This window comes from Camelus bactrianus, chromosome 7 (genome assembly GCF_048773025.1).
Source record: "Camelus bactrianus isolate YW-2024 breed Bactrian camel chromosome 7, ASM4877302v1, whole genome shotgun sequence".
NCBI classification, from domain to species: Eukaryota; Metazoa; Chordata; class Mammalia; order Artiodactyla; family Camelidae; genus Camelus; species Camelus bactrianus.
Window position 1 is genome coordinate 68591344 of NC_133545.1, and position 22335 is coordinate 68613678.

The 22335-nt window shown below is 34.9% G+C and overlaps 1 protein-coding gene across 1 annotated transcript in view; it reads left to right on the forward strand.

Annotated features, from left to right (window-relative positions):
- The first annotated feature begins 7273 nt into the window (after nt 1-7273).
- Nucleotides 7274-22335, forward strand: part of SEMA3A (semaphorin 3A) — a 443880-nt gene continuing 428818 nt past the window's right edge. The window contains exon 1 of the mRNA XM_045510443.2: nt 7274-7577. The gene's annotated coding sequence lies outside the window, so the exon portion shown is untranslated. The remainder of the gene's footprint in view (nt 7578-22335) is intronic.

The following is a 22335-nucleotide window of genomic DNA, read 5'->3' on the forward strand; positions in this document are numbered from 1 at the left end:
ATAATTTACATTCTGAGGTTCCTGGTGATCATGAATTTTGGGGGGACGCTTTTCAACTCATTACAAATGCTAAAAACAAAGCTAACACAAACTAAGTACTTAGTTATTTCATAAAAGTGAAAAACTGGAACAATTTAAATGAATTGTTTAAATGCATATATAAATTATATGAATCATATGCTAAACTTATAATAGTGATTAAATAATGAGCTCAATTTATTTGTAGCCCCATCAATCTGAAAAGTATAGTGTTGAGTTTTACCAAGTAAACTTAAAAACTCGAAGTATGTAATTAATGTAAATTAATTCAATTGCATTTTAAATCTAAAATGCCAAATTCATGGTATGTAGTGATGTTGGTGAGAGAAAAGGAGTGTGGGATTGAGAAGAAGAGAGACTATCAGGGTTTTCAATAGGTTCTGTAATCATTATACTTAATTTTTTTCAGTTTAACTTGCAATAGCATTTAAAGAATTAAATATTTAGAAATAAACTTAAGCAGGAAGGCAAAAGATTTGTGCACTGAAAACTACAAAACATTGCTGAAAGTAATTAGACACTGATAAATGGAAAGCCATCTTATATTCATGGACTGGAAAACTTAGTACTGTTAATATGTCAGTCCAAAGCAATTGACAGATCTTGCAATCTGTATCAAAATCCCAATCATGTTTTTTGAAGAAACAGAAAAATCAGTCCTAAAATTCATATGGAGTCTCAAGGGGCTCCAGTTAACCTAAACTATCTTTCAGAAGAACAAAATTAGTGGTCTCACACTTCCTGCTTTTAAAACCCTTTACAAGGCTACAGAAATCAAAACAGTGTATACTGGTATCAAAACAGACATACAGAATCCAGAAATAAACCCTCACAAATATCATCAAATGATTTTCAACAAGGGTGTCAAGATTATTCAGTGGGGAAAGTAAGAGTCTTTTCAACAAATGGTATTGGAAAAACTGAATATCTACATGTAAAGGAAAAACGTTGAACCCTTATCCAAAACCATATACAAAAATTAAACCCCAGTGGGTCAAAAATCCAAATGTAAGAGTAAACTGTAAAACTCCTAGAAGAAAACATAGAAGGAAAGCTTTATGACATTGGATTTGGCAGAGATTTCTTGGATATTGCACTAAAAGGCCAGGCGACAAAATTAAAAAAATAACTAAATTGGATAGCATCAAAATTTTAAATTTTGCGCATAAAAGGACAATCATTAGAGTGAAAAGACAACTCACAGGATAAAAGAAAATATTTGCAAATAATATAACCTTTCAGTTCTCTCCTCTTCTGCAAAATACTTGAGTGAAGTGTCAATAAAATATCTTATTAAATATTATACTCTTCAAAAGCAAACATCAGGTTGTATAATACCTGTGTAATTGATTTTTTTGATAGAATTGATTGATACAGTCAAATAAATATCGTATAGATTATATTGAACAGAATCCTAAATTTTTTAATTTAATCAATATTTAGTTTAATGGCAAGTGGATATACCTAGATGTATTTATATGTGTATGTCTATATATTAAAGCATATCTAATTATTAAAATATCTAGTTATATAATTTCTGTATAGTATTATTAAAATGACCAGGTCTAAGTTAAGTTTGGAAGCTCCTTGACTTGAGTGACCTAATTTCATCAATTAGATGTTCTTAATTTGCTTTATTACTCTCATTATTCACCACATAGATCAGTAGCACTTCTTTTTCAGCAGCTTCACAGACATAACATCCTAATTCATCATGTATGCATTTTACCATTTTTTAAGTTTTAAAGTGGTTCCGTCCCGCAACATTTCTACCTCTACAACATACCATTCTTCAATTCAGTTGGTGAGGAAGAGGTTTTAATTTCCCATTCAAAGTATTTACCTACTATTCTCAGTCATAGACACCTGATTTATAGTTCACGTAGTTAAAATGACTACATAAACCCTTCCTTGCAGCTGAGAAGGCAAAACATAAGCAAAGGTTGCTGGGTGGACTCTTCTGGATTTGCCCTTTAAAAGGAGCTGAACAACCTGTGTGGGTTCTTTGTTGCCCTTCCTACATTCCTTCAGGTCACTACCAAAAACAATGACCAGAATTCCAGCAGTTACTTTGTAACCTTAAAAATGACATCTATTAGCCAGGAATGACAGAGCAAAAAGAAAAATACTGGATTGTCTGATTGTTTGAAAATTATGTCATATAACTTGGAAATGCTATTTCTGGATTTCTCTTACTTTTAAGCAAAGAAAACATGTTGAATAAATATTGGTTTTGTTTCATCCACTATTATTTTCTGCTACTCGCAGAGTAAATTTTCACTCAATCTCTTCCTTCATCTCTAATTAGTTATGAAGTTTTGTTGCTTCTAGCTTTGAAATTCCTTTTGAATCCTAGTGTTTCTGTTTGTTTTTAGTACTAATTGTCATTTGGTATTCCTAAAAAATTAAATTAAGTGGGTTTTTTGTGTTTTTGATAAATACTTTGAGAAATTCTAAGATATATAAACATTTGACAAATATTTGTGACATCTGTACTAGGATCCAGTCGTGATATTAGAAATTGAGGATACGGAAAAGGCCATTGATTACCCAACCTTAAGTTTATATTGATTCCATTGTTTTAAGCTCCAGTTAGTGATCCCATCACACTTAACTTACACAAACGGAGTCTGGAAACTTTTTTTTTTTTTTTTTTTTTTTAATGAGCTATGGGGAAGTTAAGTTGCTATTAAATAATGGAATTAGGATTTAAATCAAAAACTTTTTAAATCCAGCACCTTCCACTGAACCACTCGCACATGGCGTGAACAAAGGGGTAGAAATGGGAATGGAATGTAAGGGGACTAGAGCATGTCAGTCCACAGGGACAGTCCCACTCGGAGAGAAAGGTGATGATGGAATGAGCAGTTTAGCTCAGAGCCTGAGTTACTGCAGTGGACTCAAAGTCTGTCTTGGCGTTTTTCTAATCCCTTCCAATTAATCTTTCCAAAACGTATCTATCATGCCAGGCACTTACCAGAAACTTTCCAACAATGTTTCTTTGTTCTGCACAACCTTGCCCCTCCCAAACTTCTCCTTGATTCCCCAACTCAAACCCTCTGTTTGACAGAGACTGTTTTTGTCATCATTTCCGAACCGCGTAATATCCTTGCCTACCTCAGAAGTCATGCAACCCACACTGATCTCCCCTTTCTCGGACCTTTTATTAAATGTATTGTCTGTATCATTCTTTCTGATCATAAGGTCTCATTTAATTTATTTGTGTGTGTATTTTCATCCAAAGTAGTTTGCAAAATGTCTTGAGGTTAGATGCTACACCTTGCTTTGCTTCTCTAGGAAGTCTACATCAGTGAAAATTTCTATAAAATATCTAGTATTTGTTTAGCTGAATTAAAAATTGCCTGACAAATCTTGAACAGCGGTAACATTATTTTTTTATTGTACATTTTTAGTATTTGGATTAACTGACCCACAAGTACTCTCCAATTAACTTGCCTATCTTCTAGTATTAGCTCAAGTGAAATAGTAGAATTGGTAGAACTATTGTTTTAGATCTCTTTCCTTTAATTTAAATTTCCCTCTGCCCCTCTGTTCCCTACTTCCAGCCTTTGCCTAATTTTGCCCTCACTTAGATGTATCTTTTTTCAAGAATAACTTCTCTTGGCTTCACCTCTTCAGATGGATTTATGGTCTAGACCCTCAGCCAATCTGGAGCCTTTTGGATGGTTTCTGTACCACTTTTGACACATCAAAGCTCTCTGTATTCCTTAAGGAACCTTTTCTGTAATACAGCTTGTCTTTTGAAAGATGTACTGTACCAACCTTTCAGTGACCACCAGCAAATGTCCTAAATTAATCCAGAGGATAGAGAACAAATTAAGAAAATGTTCTAGGGTAGTAACTTTTATCCTCCCCTTAGATCACCATTATTTTTTACCACAGTAGATTTTTTTGGTGAGAATGTTGTTCACTTTGGTCAGAAGCATATTTTAAGGAAGATATTTTAAGATCTAAGAGGAAGAATATTTTGTATCATGGAATTCTACAAATCACGCCTTATCTCATAAAAGGAGTTGCCCCTAAGTGTTTGTTGGATTCTTGGTTATTCAGACTCAATTGACAAATCTCTGTATACTTCTTCAAATCTGCTCATAGAAATATTTCCTCTGTTCTATGAATGCTATCCTACTGATATTTTATTCTATAGCTTTATAATAGTATGAAGTTAAAAGAATACTAATGGTTTGAGACATACACTTTTTTCCTGCTCACTTATGATGAATTTTAGAACTGATGAATCAACAGCAACCAAAAAATTAACACTTTCCCCATCTTCTGGAGTTGGTGAATCAAGAAAAATGTAACACTTTCTGTGCCATCTTAACCTTACAAAAAATTGCACCCACCTAAACCACAGTGGGGGAAAAAAAACAATTCTGTCTAGAAGAGACTATGGGCCCCATGCTTTAATGAGCTCTGTGTCTTTTATCTTCTTAGGTTAACAAGGCCCAATATTGAAATCATGGGGCAGAAAAACAGAAGGTTATGAAACATTTTTGAAGATATTCATATAAAGTGTATTTACATTTAAGAGCTGATGTACTTTTTTCAGAAATTCTGGCTAGTCACGAGGGAACAGCACAGGGGTTTTTTAATTAGCTTAAACTCAGAAATAAGCAGGTTGGAACTCAAACTATTTACCATTTGTGTTTTGAAATCTTGACCCAATGAGACACATGTTTAAAAAAAGAATAAAATCTTGATCCAGATAATTAAAAATACTATGACTTTTGGTTTCAGTGACAATTCAAATCAAATATTTTAAAGATTTGAATATATCAAACAAAAATTTGTACATAATTTTAACAAAATATTTTGATACTGAATTGGAAATGACAGATCTCATTTGTAATTTATTCAAATAATCTTATTAATAACAACTTCACAGACACCGTGACCATGGTCACCATCAGGGAGCTGACTAAAGTGAAGATTGTGTATATGTGGGACGGTGATAAACCCAACAGAAGTGGGGATGAAAATCAGCCATGAGCTGGTTTGGTGATGGGAAAATTCTGATTTTTACCTTCCTAAAGAATAGAGAAAAACAACAAGCATTGGATCATTTGTTCACAAATTAGATAATATTTGTTATAAAGGACTTTCTTAAGAATAGGCTTATATGATGGGTTGTGAAAAAACAACAGATAAAGTCTGTGTGCTTCTTCAAATCATACCCAAACTTTGGTGTGTAAGTTAGACTGGAAACTCCCCCAGGACATTGTTTCTTGGGATGTTTTCAGTATGTCCCATATTTAGCCAAGATAGAAGAAAAGTCACCAGGAAAGTATTCACGGCATTTTATGTGAAACCATGAAAATGTAGAAGTTTTGTTTGTTTTTCCAATGAAAAGTTTTGAAATCAGAAAATGCTAACATTTGGCTGAAGTTCATGAAAGAGATTTCAGGTAGTCACAGATCTACTTTAATTTACTGAAATCCAGTTAAAGGAAATTAAGATTAATGTCTTTCCTATACAATATTTCTACAGGAAATTCTGTACTCTTCCAGTAGTGTATTTTCTTTTACTTGAATATCCATGTATGCTTGTAATGTCTTTAAGATATCCTGCAAACATATGTGCACTCACACACAAACATACCCTCTAGAATAACCAGACATTGTTTAAAAGGCCCTCTCCTCATACTGCAGCTTTACGCAAACAGTAGTTGTGAACCATTTAGGTCTCGTCAAGTTGCGTTGGCCCCTTGGGTTACATTTAAATCAAAACCTGTTTTTCCTCCAGTATTATTATCTCTACTCTTTGTTACTATCTTTTTCTCTGTATTCTGTCCCCATTTTTACCATACCTTATATTTCTCTATCATCTTTTAATACTTCTCTCAAATTTATTCTTACATTCTGAAGCACATTCATTCTGATTTTCTTGTTTTGGATGGAATGATAGAGATGAACTATTTATCTATTTATTGATGGAAATTCTTAATTTTCAGTCCCACTCTTCCTTCTTTCACTGATTTGCTGCAAACCAATTTGAGATATTAAGAAATATTTGCTCAATAATTTAATTATTAAAAATGTGCCAATAAATTATTTGTGAAATATATGTCTTAGGCAATTCTTATCTTAATTGATCCTTAAAACTATCAGAATTTCTATCAGTGGGCTGGAGTCAGGTCCAGTGGAATCTTGCCTCCGAATCATAACACAAATGTGTGACCTTGGGTACAGTAACCTCTCTAACTCCTTCCACATCTGTCTGGGAAAAAAAAAAAAAAAAGAAGAAGAAAGAAAAAAAGAAGTGCCCTTCTAGGACTTGGAAGTGATGATGCATGGAGATCTCTTTGCATGATTTCTAGCATGTAGCAACTGTTCAGTTATGACCATCCGCATCACTAATAATAATTGTTTTGCACTATTCAATATAGGAAAGTAGCTCTCAACAACGTAAGAAAATATGTCAAATAGTTCTGATTTGTGAAAGTTAATTATATACATTTTGATTACTTATACAGCTTTTATCCTTAAAGAGAGGTGACATAGAAAACTCTATAGTGTCCATGGGTTAGGGTGCCTGGGATAATATGTGGTATGCAGAAACACCTGCAAAAGGACACTTTTTCCTAGCAATTGGCTTCAGCCACATCTTTAAAAAATGCCCAATTGCAGGATGTCAATCTGTCTGACAGCGTAAATCTCCTTAAAGCAATTTAGTTCAGATTAAACAGATAACCATGGCTTATAGAGCAGAATGAGGGATCTGTTTCAAATCCATCACACTAACACTATCAATAACCCACTATGATCCATGATTGAGTAGTTTTAATTAAGTTCAGTTAGGATATGGGGGAGGGGTGCTTCATTTAATCCTTCATTAATAGTTAAAGTGAATATTATAAATATCTCTATAACTCTCGTTGCCTGAACATCTTTCTTTTTTATTGGATTTATTGTTTTCCATGCTATAGAGCAATGCCGTTTGGGGCACTCTGGTTCCCAGGAGCTTTCATGCTACCCCACTTCCAGCACTATAAAACAGAGGCCTGCTGTTTTAATCACGCCTCTCTCTCCCTCAATGTTGTTTGCGCCCTGGTACAACCCATCTGCCTTGAATCTAGTGCTCCGTTGGGGCTGCACACATCTGCCAGCCAGACTACCTTCGTACACAATTACTCAATCCACCGTAAGGCTCTTTAATAGGAAACAAGTGTGACAACGGCAAGCCTCTTTTTTTTTCTTCAGTTTTTTCTTCTCCTCCCTCTTAAACCACAGAGTCAAAAAGCTCTAATAGAGATGAAGCTTGATAGATCCGCCCAGGTGTAGGTGAAATGGTAGAGCCTCGGGGGTAATAGATGCCGTGCTCTCATGCTGAAGTTTAGCACTTTGTCCTGACCGGCTCTCCGGCAGCAGCGCGATGGGCTGCTCCCCGGACAGTTACACAGTCAACGTGCTTCTTGCTGCTCACGTTTACGCCTAACCCAGAGGGCAACCTGGAGCTAGGTAAGAACAGCAGAACCCCGTTTTACTTCAGCGTGTGGACAAAGGACAGCAAATGCAGTAAGTGGAAAATTTATCTTTCCTTCTTTTACTTGGGAATTAATTAAGGATGTTTACTCTCAGGGAATCCTCTAAAGACTGTGCAAAAGTGAACTAGCAAAAAACCTGTGTTGATAACCCTGTGGATTTCCTCTGGTTTCGTTTTGCACAGTGCCTTGGCACTGTCACTGAAGCTTAGACTCCGTGAGTGACTTCCTCATTCAGAAGGTATCAGAACGAAAATGTGGTGCTAATAATATTGCTAATTCAATCCTGTAGCCTAGCATATTACCCACTCTTTCTGGATGAAATGTCCTTTATTGCTGTCAAAAGTGATGGTGGCAAGTATTTTGTCACAGTTCTGATAACAGAAAAAAAAATCTTTAAAAAGCATACTCTTCTTGAAAATGGATTTTAACTTTTACACGTAACTGTACTGTTAACATCACTAATTGTACATTAGTGGGGAGGGTGCTTGTAATTTTTGCTTAACAAATCCATTCTACAGCTCAGTCTCTTACCAAAGAAGTGATCTTAAAATCTCTAAAAGCAGTGTTAGGTTGTAGCAGCCATGACAATGATAATGAATTTTTGAAACAAACAAAACAAAACAAAAAGGTCATTTGTCTAATAGCATAGGAAAAGATATTAAAACCAGATGTAGGAAATCTCAACTTTGACTTTTTGGTCTTTCATGCTTGGTTTCAAGCAGTCTTCACATTGCGTTTACTTTGCATTTACAACTTTAGATTCACCATTAAACTATGTTTGAACCTGAAGTTCAGATTTGATCTAAGTACAGCCCTGCTCCTTGAGCCCCCAACTCTGATTTTTACTTGGCTGTGGGGAGTCTTTTTATTACTACCCCATATATCCTGAATTGTGTTAACAAGCTAACTGTGGTGGACTTTTTCAAGTGGAACGTCAGCCAACGTGAAAGAATGTGTTTGCTGTTCAAATGTCTGATGTTCCACATAGGAAATAAACACATGGGATGTATACCCTGACAAAGATTCCAATTAGGATTCCTAAATTCAACGCATCAGATATTGCACAAAGGTGATCGTGTTAACAAAGGATGAAATAAAAACTGTCAGCACATCACATCTACTTGTAGCATTTTGAGGTTTTACTTATTTATTTATTTATTTTTATTTAGGCATTTTTTAATTTGCAAAATTAGTCTGGAATCGCTGACATCCCAAAAGACAATTCACGTATACAGGGTATATAGACAGGTGAAATTAGATAAAACACTGTTGCATTGTTTAAACAATTCCCCACTGGCCGATGTTTTGGTTTTGTTTTCTAACTATTATAGACGGACAACATTGAAATTGATCGTTTGAAAGCCATGACGGTAGAATCCTGATGACTCCTTTGTGTATATTCAGAAATGATTTAGCTTGGATAAAGTTGCTGCTATGAGAGGTTTAATTAATTACTGCTAGTTAAATATATTTCTCTAAGAATTGCGTTTGACATTACTGATGGTGGAGTAAAGGCAGTTTAAAAGCCATTCTTCAAGAAATACTTTAACCGACAATTGTTGGCACTGAATAGCGGTCAGTGTCTACCCCCTACAGGGAGAGAATCTAATTTCACTGTGCCTTCCCCAGAACATGAATACCGCAGAGTACAGTTCGCACATATGAATGCTGTAACCGTGTCAGTGACTCCAGCAACTGCCCCTTAATGAAAAGGTCAGCCCTGTGATTAATAGGAAGCCAGTTTGAAAAGCTAGACCTCACTTCAGCACTGCATTTATATTTGTTTCTTCTTGATTTACTTCATTTGCCTTTCAAAGTGTAATAAAAATCAAGTGGCACTATACTGCACTTTTTAAACACATTATGGTTGGTTTTGTATGGTAGCAACACATTGGTTACTGTATTTGGTTCCTTAAAAAAATAGTAATTAAGTGCAAAAGTCAGTCAAGCCAATCACGGAGGGCACAGGATGAGGAATGAGAATTTTACTCTTTCTCTATATAGTTAGAATACATAGCCTTTGCTTAAGTTTCAGTTAATTTAATAAACTTTAAGGGGCATTGTCAGGGTGAAGATGCAGTGACAGAGGAAGGGTTTGATCTTTCTATCTAAGATTTATTATGCTTAAACACTAGCTATATGCTAGTGAATATACACAGGTAACTTATGCAGATAATGATGTGTCACTAATGGTGAAATTCACTGAAGAATATAGCTACGTGGAGATGAAGACAGTAGTTATAAACCTAGTGACATTCTCAGAGAAGCAATTTAGTCATCTAAAATTTATAATGGTGGTTTGGTTATAACTATTCCAATGAAAACCTGTGCTAGAAAACAGTATGGCTTAGTCTAACAAAATTTAAGAAAAATACTTTTTAATTGGAACTATATTTTACTGATAAATATGCAATTCACAAATTAGATGGTCCTTAAATAAGTTCTTTTATCTTTTCATTTATCTATGAGTTTTGTATCCTTGTGGCTTTATCTGTGCATGTTTTCAAAAAGATTGTAATGAGTGATTAAGTAATACAAACAATGTAAGTATATACACTATATTTATTACGCAGGAAAATTTCCATATGCCTGGAGGAAAATTTTTAGCAAACACAGGAATGTGTCAACTTATTCTAAGGGATATTCCCTTTTAAGTAACTTTTTTTTAAACCCTAAATCAACACTTCCAGGATTTAACACCTCCATTTTCACTTGTTACAAAAAAAAAAAAAAAAAAAAAAAAAAACAAACCAAAACTATATTATGTATCGGAAAGTATGGGAAAAAATACAGTCCAATTTCAATGGCCACTCAAGGAGGAAACAGCATAGTCAACTCTGTAACCAGCACACAAAGCATCCTACATGTCCTCCCACTTTATCAATGCCAGCAGCTCTATCTTCCAGGTACTCTTCTATTCAGGGTTCCATTTTTGCTCTGAGTTGGAAGCCACCTACTTCCAGTAGGGTACTAATGCATAACATTAGTTGGGAAACCTCAAGGAACCAGACACTGCCCTGAGCATTTTGTACCCATTATTTATTTAATCCTTACAGCCTAAAAAAGTAGGTACTGTTTCTATTCCCATATATAAATGTAAAAACAGAGTGGTTGAGAGACTCCCCCAGTGTCACACAGCTAGCTAGTAGGTAGTGGAACTTGGGCCAAATTAACTTTCCCTGAGGACAGATATCTCTTCCAACCACTGGACTACATTTCTTCCCTATCAGGTGACTTCATTATCAATGCAGTTAACTTTATCTCTGATTACTTTATCAGGACTACTTGAATGAAATGGATTCATAGATGGAAACAGATAGAATACCCAATCAAACAAAACATAAATGGTTAAATGCTAATGAGTATGACCTCACTTCAAGCTACATTATCATTCAGCACTTATAGATCCTATTACTTTTCAGAGGTTTTAGTCCAGGTAAAGAAGGAGTTGCAGTTACACGCCAGACATTAGGGGAAGAACTGGTCCTTCCACCCTCACTCAGCTGTCAAGTTTCCACTCCTATTAATATTATTGAGTCTCTGAGAAGAGTTTGTCTCCTGAGGGTATTTCCAACCAAGCCACTGCTGACGTAAGCAACGGTGACTCTAATCACAATGGCCTCTCAAAAGCTGTCAAGTTATTCACCCTCAAGATCTTTAGGCCTCAGTTATTCAATAAGATCACCTGGATATTTATTTTTAAAAAACAGAATGCTAATTGAATTTTTCCATATCTGTAAAGTTTTTTAAAAATTTTATTTCAAATACAGATTTTCCTAGGACCTGCATCATGGTTTGTCTATCTGCTGGAATACTTTCTCCCCAAGATAGACATTCATCAATGTGATTGGGAACATTTCTTTGTAGAGAGATCAAAAGCAAAATATTTATGAGAAAAACACTTTAATGTCATAACATAAATTTTATCATTATGGGTTGTGTTTGCTCCCTGTTAAGACAGAATATTTAGTTGAAAGGGAGTTTTTTTTTTAAAAGTCCATTTATCAAAATTTTAAGCCAAGACATTGGTTACGTTTATAAACACAAGCATATTTATGCCAGGCAAATGAAATGAACATGAGGAAACTACTTCAAAATTTTAGCAATCCCAACCCATATTTTTCTGAAAAAGTGGGTAGATATGTTACTTTAATTCTCACATATCCTTTGGTTTTGATGAAAGATATTTGAAAAAAGATATTTAAATTTGGTTGGCATGCATAAAACCATAGGCTATTTTTATACTAAAGAAGACAAAGAAGAAAACAAGTAATTTTTTCAAACTAAAGTCAAGATCCTAGAAGAATTAATCTATGGTGACAGGATCTGAAAGCTCTAAATACCTTGAAGATTGATGATTACTTAAAAAACAGTGGTCAAAGACTTCCTCTATCACTATCATTACTCAAAGATATCAACAGGCTGGCTCCTTGAAGTTAATCTTATCCTCATAAATCCTTTTTGAGTTAACCAGAAGCTACTTTGTGTTTATTTGTAGACTCATCTTAAGTGGAAGGGTCTCCCCCCCTCAACTCTTTACCTGTCCCATTCCAAGCCTTCTACCAGGGCCCAGGGCTACAATTAATTCTAATGCTGGGTACTCCTGGCTCATGTTCCAGGGAAATATTGGGAACATTGTAGGCTTAGGCTTTTTGCTCTTGGACAGTTCAACCATATCTGATGGTTGGCTGTTTTGCTCATTTCCACAGCTTCACACATCCTGAATTCCAGCCAGCAGTCAAACACAATTCACCTCATGGTTCTTCCTTTGTATGGAGGGTTCTTGGTCCCAGTTTTCCTACATCTATCAGACTCTGGGCCGTCTTGGGTCTATTTCTGCAATCAGTATCCAAAAGGTCTTGGTTTCTACCCGTGCTTAGCAGTAAATATTCTCTTCATTTTAGGCTCGTTGAAACTTATAACCCGTTTTGAACAGGATATGGATTTTTAATTTTGTTAATGTAGTATACTTTATCATTGCTCTATCTTCAGAGTAAAAGTTGCAGGTATGACTAATGGAAGAATTCAGAGGCATCTAATTAGCAATCAACTTCATTTTGTTTTATTCCTTATATTGTACATTCAAATTTGGATAAACAGCAGAAAAGGATGATTAGTGTTCTATTTGTATTTCTATTAAAAGTTTGAGGTTTTGACCTCGTTTCTGGCCAGATGATTAAATTTCACATGCTAGATAATCATTTTCCCGATAAATAGTATTTTCAGTCACTAAAAAATTTATTTTCCCTAGATAATCCTATGCTATTAATTATGTATATACATTTTAGCATTTGTAGTTACATTTGACTGAATTACAAATCTAAAATTTTCTATAAGTAGAGCACTGAACATGAAGGAAAAACACTGGGATTCAGGCCCCCTTTCTGACAAGTACTAGCTCATTTTCCAAATGGCGATACTAATGCTTCTGTCAGGATGACGCTTCCCATCTACTGTGTATATGCTCATTCTTAAGGTTCATAATGTATTAGAATAGTTTGAGTCTCTAATTTCCAATCCAAGGAACTAGAACTATATATATATATATAAAAAAAAGTAGTTTCTGTTCCAACCTACACTGCCTGTGGGCGTCTTGGCATGTTTGTACACATTTACTGCTTTCAATATTGTATTAGTCATTTGAAAACATTTTTATTGGTGTAATGCTATTCATAAAATTGAGAAAATAAAATTCGTTGCTCATCTGTAAAATGGAAATTAGAAATCTACTTTAGCCTATCAATATGAAGATTAAATGCAATAATGTAAACTATAGGCCATAGTCACTGAATTAATGTTTCTTCTCTATATTCACCCACATACACTTAATTTTTTTTTCACTTACTTTTATGTCTTAAAGGGAAGGGAAATATTTGCACATAAGCTAATCTTACTCAACGTTTCATTTTGTATAAATTAAATATTTGGTCACAGTATTGGTTGTGATAAAATACACATCTAGTATTTAAGTGAAAAAGTTGAAATGTTACTGCACTGTCTTATGGGGTAATAGAACAAAGATGACAATATATGTCAATGTTTTCTGTGAATTTTCAGACATCCTTGATAGTATTAACAATATTCCTTTACTATGTGTCAAACCAATGTTGTCTATGACTGGGTGGGTAAATCAGACTTAATTCAAGGATTCAGAATTGTAGACTCAGCTTCAAATGGTAAGTATTTTTGACCTCCATCATTTAATTTCTCTCATTTCTTAAGTTAATCAAAATGGGACAGGAAAGGGACCCATCAAGAAATGGCAATAATCAAATATGAATCCTTCATTAAGTTACAGATTGGGAAAATGTTTTAAAAGTGTTTGGTCCAAGAAATAGTTATTTATTTAAACTCATTGTTCAGTAGAACTCAGGCTCAGATAAAAGTTTTCTGATTAAATATCACTGAAATATATTTTACTCTAAAGGAGAAAAATATGTGTTATGCTTTATGTGATATAACAAATTACATCAAGCATATAGTCCTGACTACATACAAAATCCTTTAAAAGCCTGGGAAGAGTCTTGTGTGAAGCATCAAATACATGACCTGTGCCTTCTCATATTGTTTTCTATTTTATGCTAAATTTTCAAAGTTCCTCCTGGTTACTTTACAAAGAGATTTGCAAATTTCTTTCATGTGTAAGTAATGACCAAAATGTCACATAGAGCTCATTCTACACATTTGGAAAATGAGGTAGTCACTGTCAAAAAGAGGACTTGAATCCCAGTGTTTTTTAAAACTTTGTCCATTTTGGAAGTTGTGAAGTTTCCTTTTTTATTATAATAAATCCCAGATACATTTTTCATTAGTAGGACTTCAGTGGTGTATTGCCCACGTGGTGTCTTTTTAGACTCTCATAAACAACTAGACTCACAAGACCACCAATGGTCACAGCTGACCTCAGCCTACTCAGAAGGAGTTAGGGAGAGAGAGAACAATGGACTCAGGGCAGCCTCCGTGGCTCCACTCGAGGCTGTCCTTACATACAGCGATCCAATATCCGCGTGCAACCAGAGACACTCAGAAGGAGGCAGGTGGGGGAGCACCATGGCTTGAAAGGCACCTTCCCTATAGGAACCAGAATCTATTGTATTAACAGAGGCACAGCTTCTGGGGTTCCTGCAACGGGCCTGCCCAGTGAAATCAGTCAGCATGCTCAGGGAACCCGACCTTAGGCTTATGATCAGATATTTACTTCCAGTCCCAATTCATGTAGAGGTCAAGGCTCATGTTTAACCATAGGTAAGTTTTCCTAGTAATGCAATTGGCATTCCAATTTTTATCAGGTTTCCAGGGAAATAGAGCTAGACAGTTCATAAAAGATCAAATTGTCATGACGAAGGAGAAAGTGTGTTGCTAGTCCTTTATCCGCAGGTGGATAACATGAAATTTCAGAAGATTACTTTAAGGACTAGCATGGCATGTTTCCATTTGTCTACAGAAGCAGACTGCATTTCAGTTTACAGTTTTAGTTTTCTGCAAAGACCTGCCATTATTTGTTGTTTTGATTTTGCTTCCACATTTTAAGCATTTCTGCCCTCTCTGTAAATTTTAAAAACTACACACCAGCATTTTGAAGTATTGAACAAGGTCTAGATTCATTAATTAAAATTTCCGAGGGAACTTTGTGTCCTTTATAGTAGACTAAATTAAGAAAGGTAATGACTACATTTTAAAAGACTAAAACTTAGAGCCAATTATGTAGCTGCTTAAAATAAATAAGGTTTTATATAAGACAGTATGGAATTGCTTCTAAAGCTCAAGATACTAGTTCTGGAGGAACACCTCCGATGTGGGAAGAAGCTATTAGGGCCCATCCATGGGACATCAGATGTGGCCACACATGATGTAAGCATGCCTTAGCAGAAAGATGTGTATGTGGCAGGAAGGAAGTACGGTAACGAGCAGATGATATCTTTTGCATTTCTACGACCATGGACTATGATCACCAATGTTGAAGAATTCACTCCAGCTATTTTTTTTTTTTTTTTTTCTGAAAGGACTATGGGCTAGGCAGGTTCAGAGCATTTCAAGTGCATTTATTATTGTGCTTGCCAGTCCTAATTACCGGACTTTAAAAGTACCACTAAAAATTTGTAAAGATGGTATTTAAGTAAGTGAACGCTAAGAGACTATATGCAATTCAGTTGCATCTACTCGTTCAACTGTTTAGGAATAGATATTAGCTATACAGTAATTGTAATTGTGTGTGCATTTACATATGTACACTGTCTCATAATGACTTCAGAATTTACCAAAAGTTAAGAGGTTTTGCTTGCCATAAGATCAGAATTAGCAGTATGACCATGGTCATCAGGTCATTTAATAACACTGCCTCAATATTTTCATTTGTAAAATGAGAAGTTTGAAATAGATGATGTGTACAGCTTCTTTTATGTTTAATTTTAGAAATGAGTACATATTTCTTATGATAATTAACATTGATCGACAGTAGTATATAAAATATAATTTAACAACAAACTTTAGATAGAAGATATATTACTCTTAAAAGATGTGTTAATTTTTTAAGAATTTTATTTTTGTGATACATTTTAAATGACAAAGTCAATCTTGATGAATTAATAAACTCTTGAGTAATTAAGTATCCTCAAGTTACTTGAATGTTGAAAAATAAGGGTGTTGATTGTTTCAGTTAATTTTGCTGTCTTCCATAATAGTGCTTATGAGTTAAGGAATTAAAATACATCTTACACTTTAAATAGATGATAATTTGGCTTTTTTCTATTAAAGATAATATTTTATTCTGTCAAACCATAGATATAATAAAATGGAGGCAGTACAAAGTGAGTAGCTGAAAATAGTGAACTTAATTTATCTTAAATTATGTATAATAAGAGAAGAACATATGAAACCATATTAAGAATGGTATTACTTACAAAATAGAAAAATGTATTTCAATTATTTCATATTCCCTTTTGAAATCAGCTATAAATCTTTAGAAAATTTGTCAGATCTCTTAGTTATTTTTTCTATTACATACTGCATTTTAATAGATATTAAGTTTTAATATCAGCTCTTTTAATTTGAGTGAATAATATATTTAAAAGCATTTTTGGATTTATTTCAGAAAGATATCTCAAAACTACCTTAAAAAATCTTTGAAATAATGTTTATTTTTAATCAGGGTTGACCCCAAACTGTGCACAATACAAGCCATTAATAATTTAGACACACGCAAAAACAATAGTGGTGATGAATATTTCCAAGACCTGTGGATCACTGCAGGTTTAGATTTGCCCCATTTTCTCTTCACTGGTCAACCCTACATTTAGGGTGAACCTTCCTGTAAATAGAAGCATGAAAAACTAGGAAATACGAAGAACAAGATGGACCCTTTGCAAATTTTGAGCGTTAGAAACTTTATCTTGGACACTTCCATTCTCTTCACAACTTCCCCAATTCAAGGGCAATTTCTTCTCTCTTCACTCAACAACTGAGTCACACTTATATTCATAGTCTTCATATGACTTTTGATTACCCCAAAACTGAACTTCTGCAACAGCGCTGTTTTCAGCTCAAAAATCCCTATATTCCAAAATAGTCTTTATTCTTTGGCATTGTCGCCCTCTTTCTCCATAGATCAAAACACTCATTCCCCCAGTGCAATAATGACTGCTAGCCAGTTAAACCCAGACACAGCAGGTTGAAAGATACAAGTTGATGGATATCTGTTAATAATAAAGTTTTAACCTTTTTTTGAGATGTTTACATTTTAGTAAGAACATCATTCTGATTCAGAAAGGATCTCTAACATTTTACCTTCAAAAAAATTCACGAAGACCTGAGTTTCAGGCCAAGGGCTGAGTGCCCTTCCATCCCACCTCTGAGCTATGATCTTCTGCCCCAGGCCAGCCCTGACCCAGGAAGTGGCTTCCTGGCCAGCACTCCCATGGTCAGGAGATCAAAATCTATTACAATTCACTGTCAGTTTTAGGGGCCCTTTACTTTTGCCTGATTTATGTTCACACTGTAAACATTTTGAAGTTGGCCAGTGGAAGAAACTTACTGAATGAAAATATTCCTTAAGTTTTTAAATTTACTTTTAATGATTATGTGTTATGTACGAGTCCACTTTTTTTTAGCATCTCTACCATTCCAGGTGTTCCTCCTTAGCCCCTAACCCCACATCCTCCATCCCTGGCATACCCTCCAAAATAGTTGAAAATTCAGGGAGAGTGAACAAAGGAAAAGAGAAATACAAAGAATCTTGACTGAATGTTGCTAATTGAGTGAAAGTGAAGCCATGTTCCCAGTGGCTACTGCAGAGATGAACATTAATCCTGTTTTAGTAAACTTCATTTATATAATTAATCATGTTGTCACTGGGGACTTAGTGATGCAGTTTGCCTTGAATAACTGCCCGACACCTCAGAACATTACACTAGACTAAACTTTTCAGATGAGCCTAGTCTAAGTAAGTTTACACTGACTTCAGAGTCGGTGTGCTAATGTAGTTTTTTGTTCTAGCAGTTTTCATTGTTACTGCTCTTGTTTTACACTGATCTTGTGTTTGCATGTGGAAAAGAACTGCAAAGTGTTGCCAAATGCAAGTTCTTGTGCCTAACGCACATTGAGGCCAGACAAACCAAAACATCGGAGTTTGGAGCAGAGAAAGGTTGATTGCAGGGCCAAGCAAGGAGAACAGGCGGCTCATGCTCAAAAAACCCAAACTCATTGATGGTTTCTGGGGAAGAGGTTTTATAGACAAAGTTTGGGCTGAGGGCTGCAGGGTGTGTGGATGGGTTGGTGGTGAGGTAACGGGGCAGTGTTCCAGGAATCTCTCGCTCAGCCTTAAGTTACCATCCTCCACTTGGGTGGGGCGTAAGTTCCTGCAGAAGAACTCAAAGATACTGTTATGTATATCTCTTGAGGAGGAACCTGGATCTGCACTCTGGTTTCTTGATTGCTCCCACTTTGTTCCTGCATTCCCTCCTTCCCTAATTAGAAACTGTTGGAATTTGCCCTTTGAAACTCAGGGAAGGTCCAGGAGGTTGAAGCTTTTATCCTACAAACAAGAAGAGGGGGACAAGGAAAGGCTTTTGTACCCAGGAGGGCCCCACAGGGTCCTGCTCAGTTTCAAAAGGAGTATTTTTATCCACTGAACTTTTTATTTATTAATCTTTGTGATAAATTGTTGATGCAGTCTTAATGGGTAAACTGTGGCTCAGCAAAATATATGACACATGGTGTCACTGATACATACTCACGCTGTTTGAAGTTGTATAGTTTGTTTTAAGAATGAAGTATAGCACTTTGAAAACCATTAATTTTAAGGCATAATTTAAACATCCTTCCCCGTTCTATGAAATCTTGTGCTAGGTAGTATCTTCCCCTGCTCTGAACTCTGCAGTATGTATCACCTGCGTCATTTATTTGACAGCTGCCTGTACTGAGTATTTTCATACCTGGTTCCATCCCCTGCTAGTTGCTAAGCTTTTTGAACATAGGCGCCATGGCTTCTCCTTCTTGTATGCAGTACAGCCATGACAAAGTAAGTGTTCAATAAATATTTCTTGGTGGAGAATCGACAATTCCACCCTGTAAAAGCAGATTGAAAGTCTTTACCTTCAGTCTCTATACCCAACTTGCTGTTTAATTGTTTATTAGCTGGAACTGATTGATAGATGTGAAGACTTTTTTTTTTAAGAGAATTGGCAGCTATGTAAATACAGCGCTTAACCTTCAGCACTTGGCCATTAACCTTAATCACTGTCCATTAACCTTAAAGCACCCCAGGTTTCTCCCCTTACAATCCCCCAAAGAAGACCCCACTGAATGCATTTCTTTTTAGCATGGAAAAGAATTTTAGTAGAATTTTTTTATTGTTCTGTGAGTGGCTATAAAAATATATTTTGAAAAGGAACATTTGACTCCAATTCTTTGTGTAGATACAAATTAATTTTCCAGGTGTTCAAAGAAGGATACAAAATTGGAAAATTATTTTGAGGAGCATGTTAGGATATATTTAATAAGAGAAAGACATGACTGCTTTTTTAAAAGAACCATTTGTAAGGTTGATAATCATAAGAGTATCAGATATCACTTCCTAATTAACCCTACACATTTATGAAAAATAAATAGCCTTTTCCTATAGCTGTTGCTAAAATCTTAATATGAACTCCAGATATGGGGGAACAATTACTTACTTTACGAATAGTGATTACTTGAAATATTTTCTATCTAATTTCAGAAAATAACACGAGGAAAGAATAAATAAAATTTCCTTCTTTAAACGTAACACTTTAGATTTGTTCCTGTAAATTTTCTTGTCCATAGATCTAACCAATTTTATTGAAATAATGGCACTCATTTTCATAATCTTTTGAAGTCTACAAAATTTATACTTTCTCTTTTGGGTATTTCACAAAAACTATATGGAATAGTAATTATACATTATTGGAAAGAAACAAGATGTTGTGTTAATTAATGTATTCCAATTTATTGTGTGTTTGTTTTATATCATGTTTTTTTTTTTGTTTTTGCCCAGATCTGCATTCACAACCTATAAATATGATAAAATAACATTAGAAAGTTGCAAAAAGTTTATGTGTAATTTTATATGCAATTATGTTTTATGGCCTTAATCTCTGGGGAGGAAAACAGTAAGTTAGTGAAGTTCTCATTGTATTCCGAACATAATACATTTGGATGAGGCACAGTAGAGTGTGGGAGAGTAGCTAGGGGGTGGAGGAGGCAGAAAGAGCACCTTGCTGTATTCAGGAAAGCAACTTGATACTAATGGGCTGATTACTTTTTGATTTGCCAAAGTGCTCAGTTTTGCTCCAAGTCCCTTAGGGAACTGACCCTAGAAGGTGTGAGCAACTGAGGGCAGGGGAGGGTCTCCTTTACAACTGCATTTCAAGGTATATTTTAACGAATGTGAAATCTCACTGGAAAAACAAATCAGTGTAACACTATGACTTCAACTCTAGAAAGATGTTACCTAACATCAGCTGGTTAGCTGTTCACTTGGAATTTACAGCTACCTAAGAGAGAAGGAAGGTGACAATGAGGGGGGACTTGGCGAGAGAGTCCAGGCAGAAGGAGCTCCACAAAGGCAAACCAAATCCAATACTGACCATGTGTTTTGAGAATTAATCAATAGCTTTCACAGAAATTACTCTCCGTGTGTTTATTTCACTCTCCAAGCAGTTTTGTCCTTTGTTCATTCATGGCCTTGAGGATGCTCTTGGAGGTACAAAGATCCTAAGACCACACTAATCAGCTGCTTCACTTCTTATTTAGTGAATGCCACACCCTGTATAATACATATCTGTATACATTAAGATTGTTTTCACACAAAGGAATGCAACATATATGCAGATTTAGCTCAGAATTTGGACAAATAATTGGAAGTAAATTTCTGTCCTTCATCTTTGCAGAATGTCTTCTCCAATGTATACATGTGTTCATTTGAGTAGAATTACTTGAGGAGCCCTGTTACTTCAGGAATATCTTGGGTCATTGCTGTTATTGAGACAGTGGTGTAAACGTATTTAGGGTGTACCTTTGAACTATTTTCTTTTTTACAAGGATGTGGCAGATACTGTTCTAGAATGCTTTTTTACTTGCAGAGGGACAACTAGGGAAAAGATAAGTTTCTCTCCTTTGATATGAATGTTAAATGTTATAATAAAGGCTGGATACTGGAAAACTGATTAAAATGTTATTTTAATTTTTCTACTATAGAATTTGGGAATAATTAGTAATTGTAGTCATGTCCCCAAGTTACAAGAAATAGTTAATTTTATGGTAACAAACTGAGAACAAATTAAACCATATGGATATTGTGCAAGTTAATGTCTTACATTAGATTCTAAGGGGCAATTTAAAGAGTATGAACTACATAAAATGTAAGTTATTTTGTATTTTTTTCTTTAAAAAAAGTATCTCTTTTCTACTCTTGTAAAAAACAAAATTTTTTTCTACTTTTGTATCACTTTTCAGTTATTTATCAGTTTACATGAGAAACACAAGATTCTAATAACTTATTTTAATAGCTAAATACTTAAATAGCTAAACAATATACCTAGTGTTAGTAAAAGACAGAATTTTTATATTTGTTTATTATCTTTATCTTTTCACTTGGGCACCTGAATGTGTTGCATACATTAAACATTTATATTATTTGTTGGATAAATTATTTAATTCGTCCAATTAAAGCACTGTCAGTTTAATTTAAGAAAGATGACTTCAAATGTTATCATTCTACTAAATTATTTTGCAGAGCCTAACCTGATTGTTAGCTCTACATTTGGACAGTTAAGACATATTTGAAAGATTCTTAAAGTAACTTTCTTTACTTTATCCTCAAGTTCTAAGGAAATGTAAAACTTTCATGGAAATCAAAAATTGCTACCATGAATATTATCTTTTCTGTAAACTTGGCCTTATTTGCATGTTTTTCCAAAATGAATTTTAACCTAGATTTGTATTAAAACTAGAGATAAAGCTCACCAGGAGAACAAAGCAGCCCATAAGTTTAATGCTGATAGAATCTTGGAGAAAACTGCAAGGGCAGGACTGTTATGTAGGAAGGAATCGGTAGGGAGCTGTCTTGCTTTGGCCCTAGGGTTTCATGTGAAGGCAGGAATGAGAGCCCAGGTAAGATAGGTTCTATCAATAAACTCGTATTCCTGTGCACATCACCTATCAGTTAAAGTATTTGCTCAGCTCTAAATACTTACAAAGATTGAGAAAAAAATTAAAGAAATAGGGACGCCTCCTACTTTCCAGGTAAACCACCAGGTTGCATGTTATGTGAA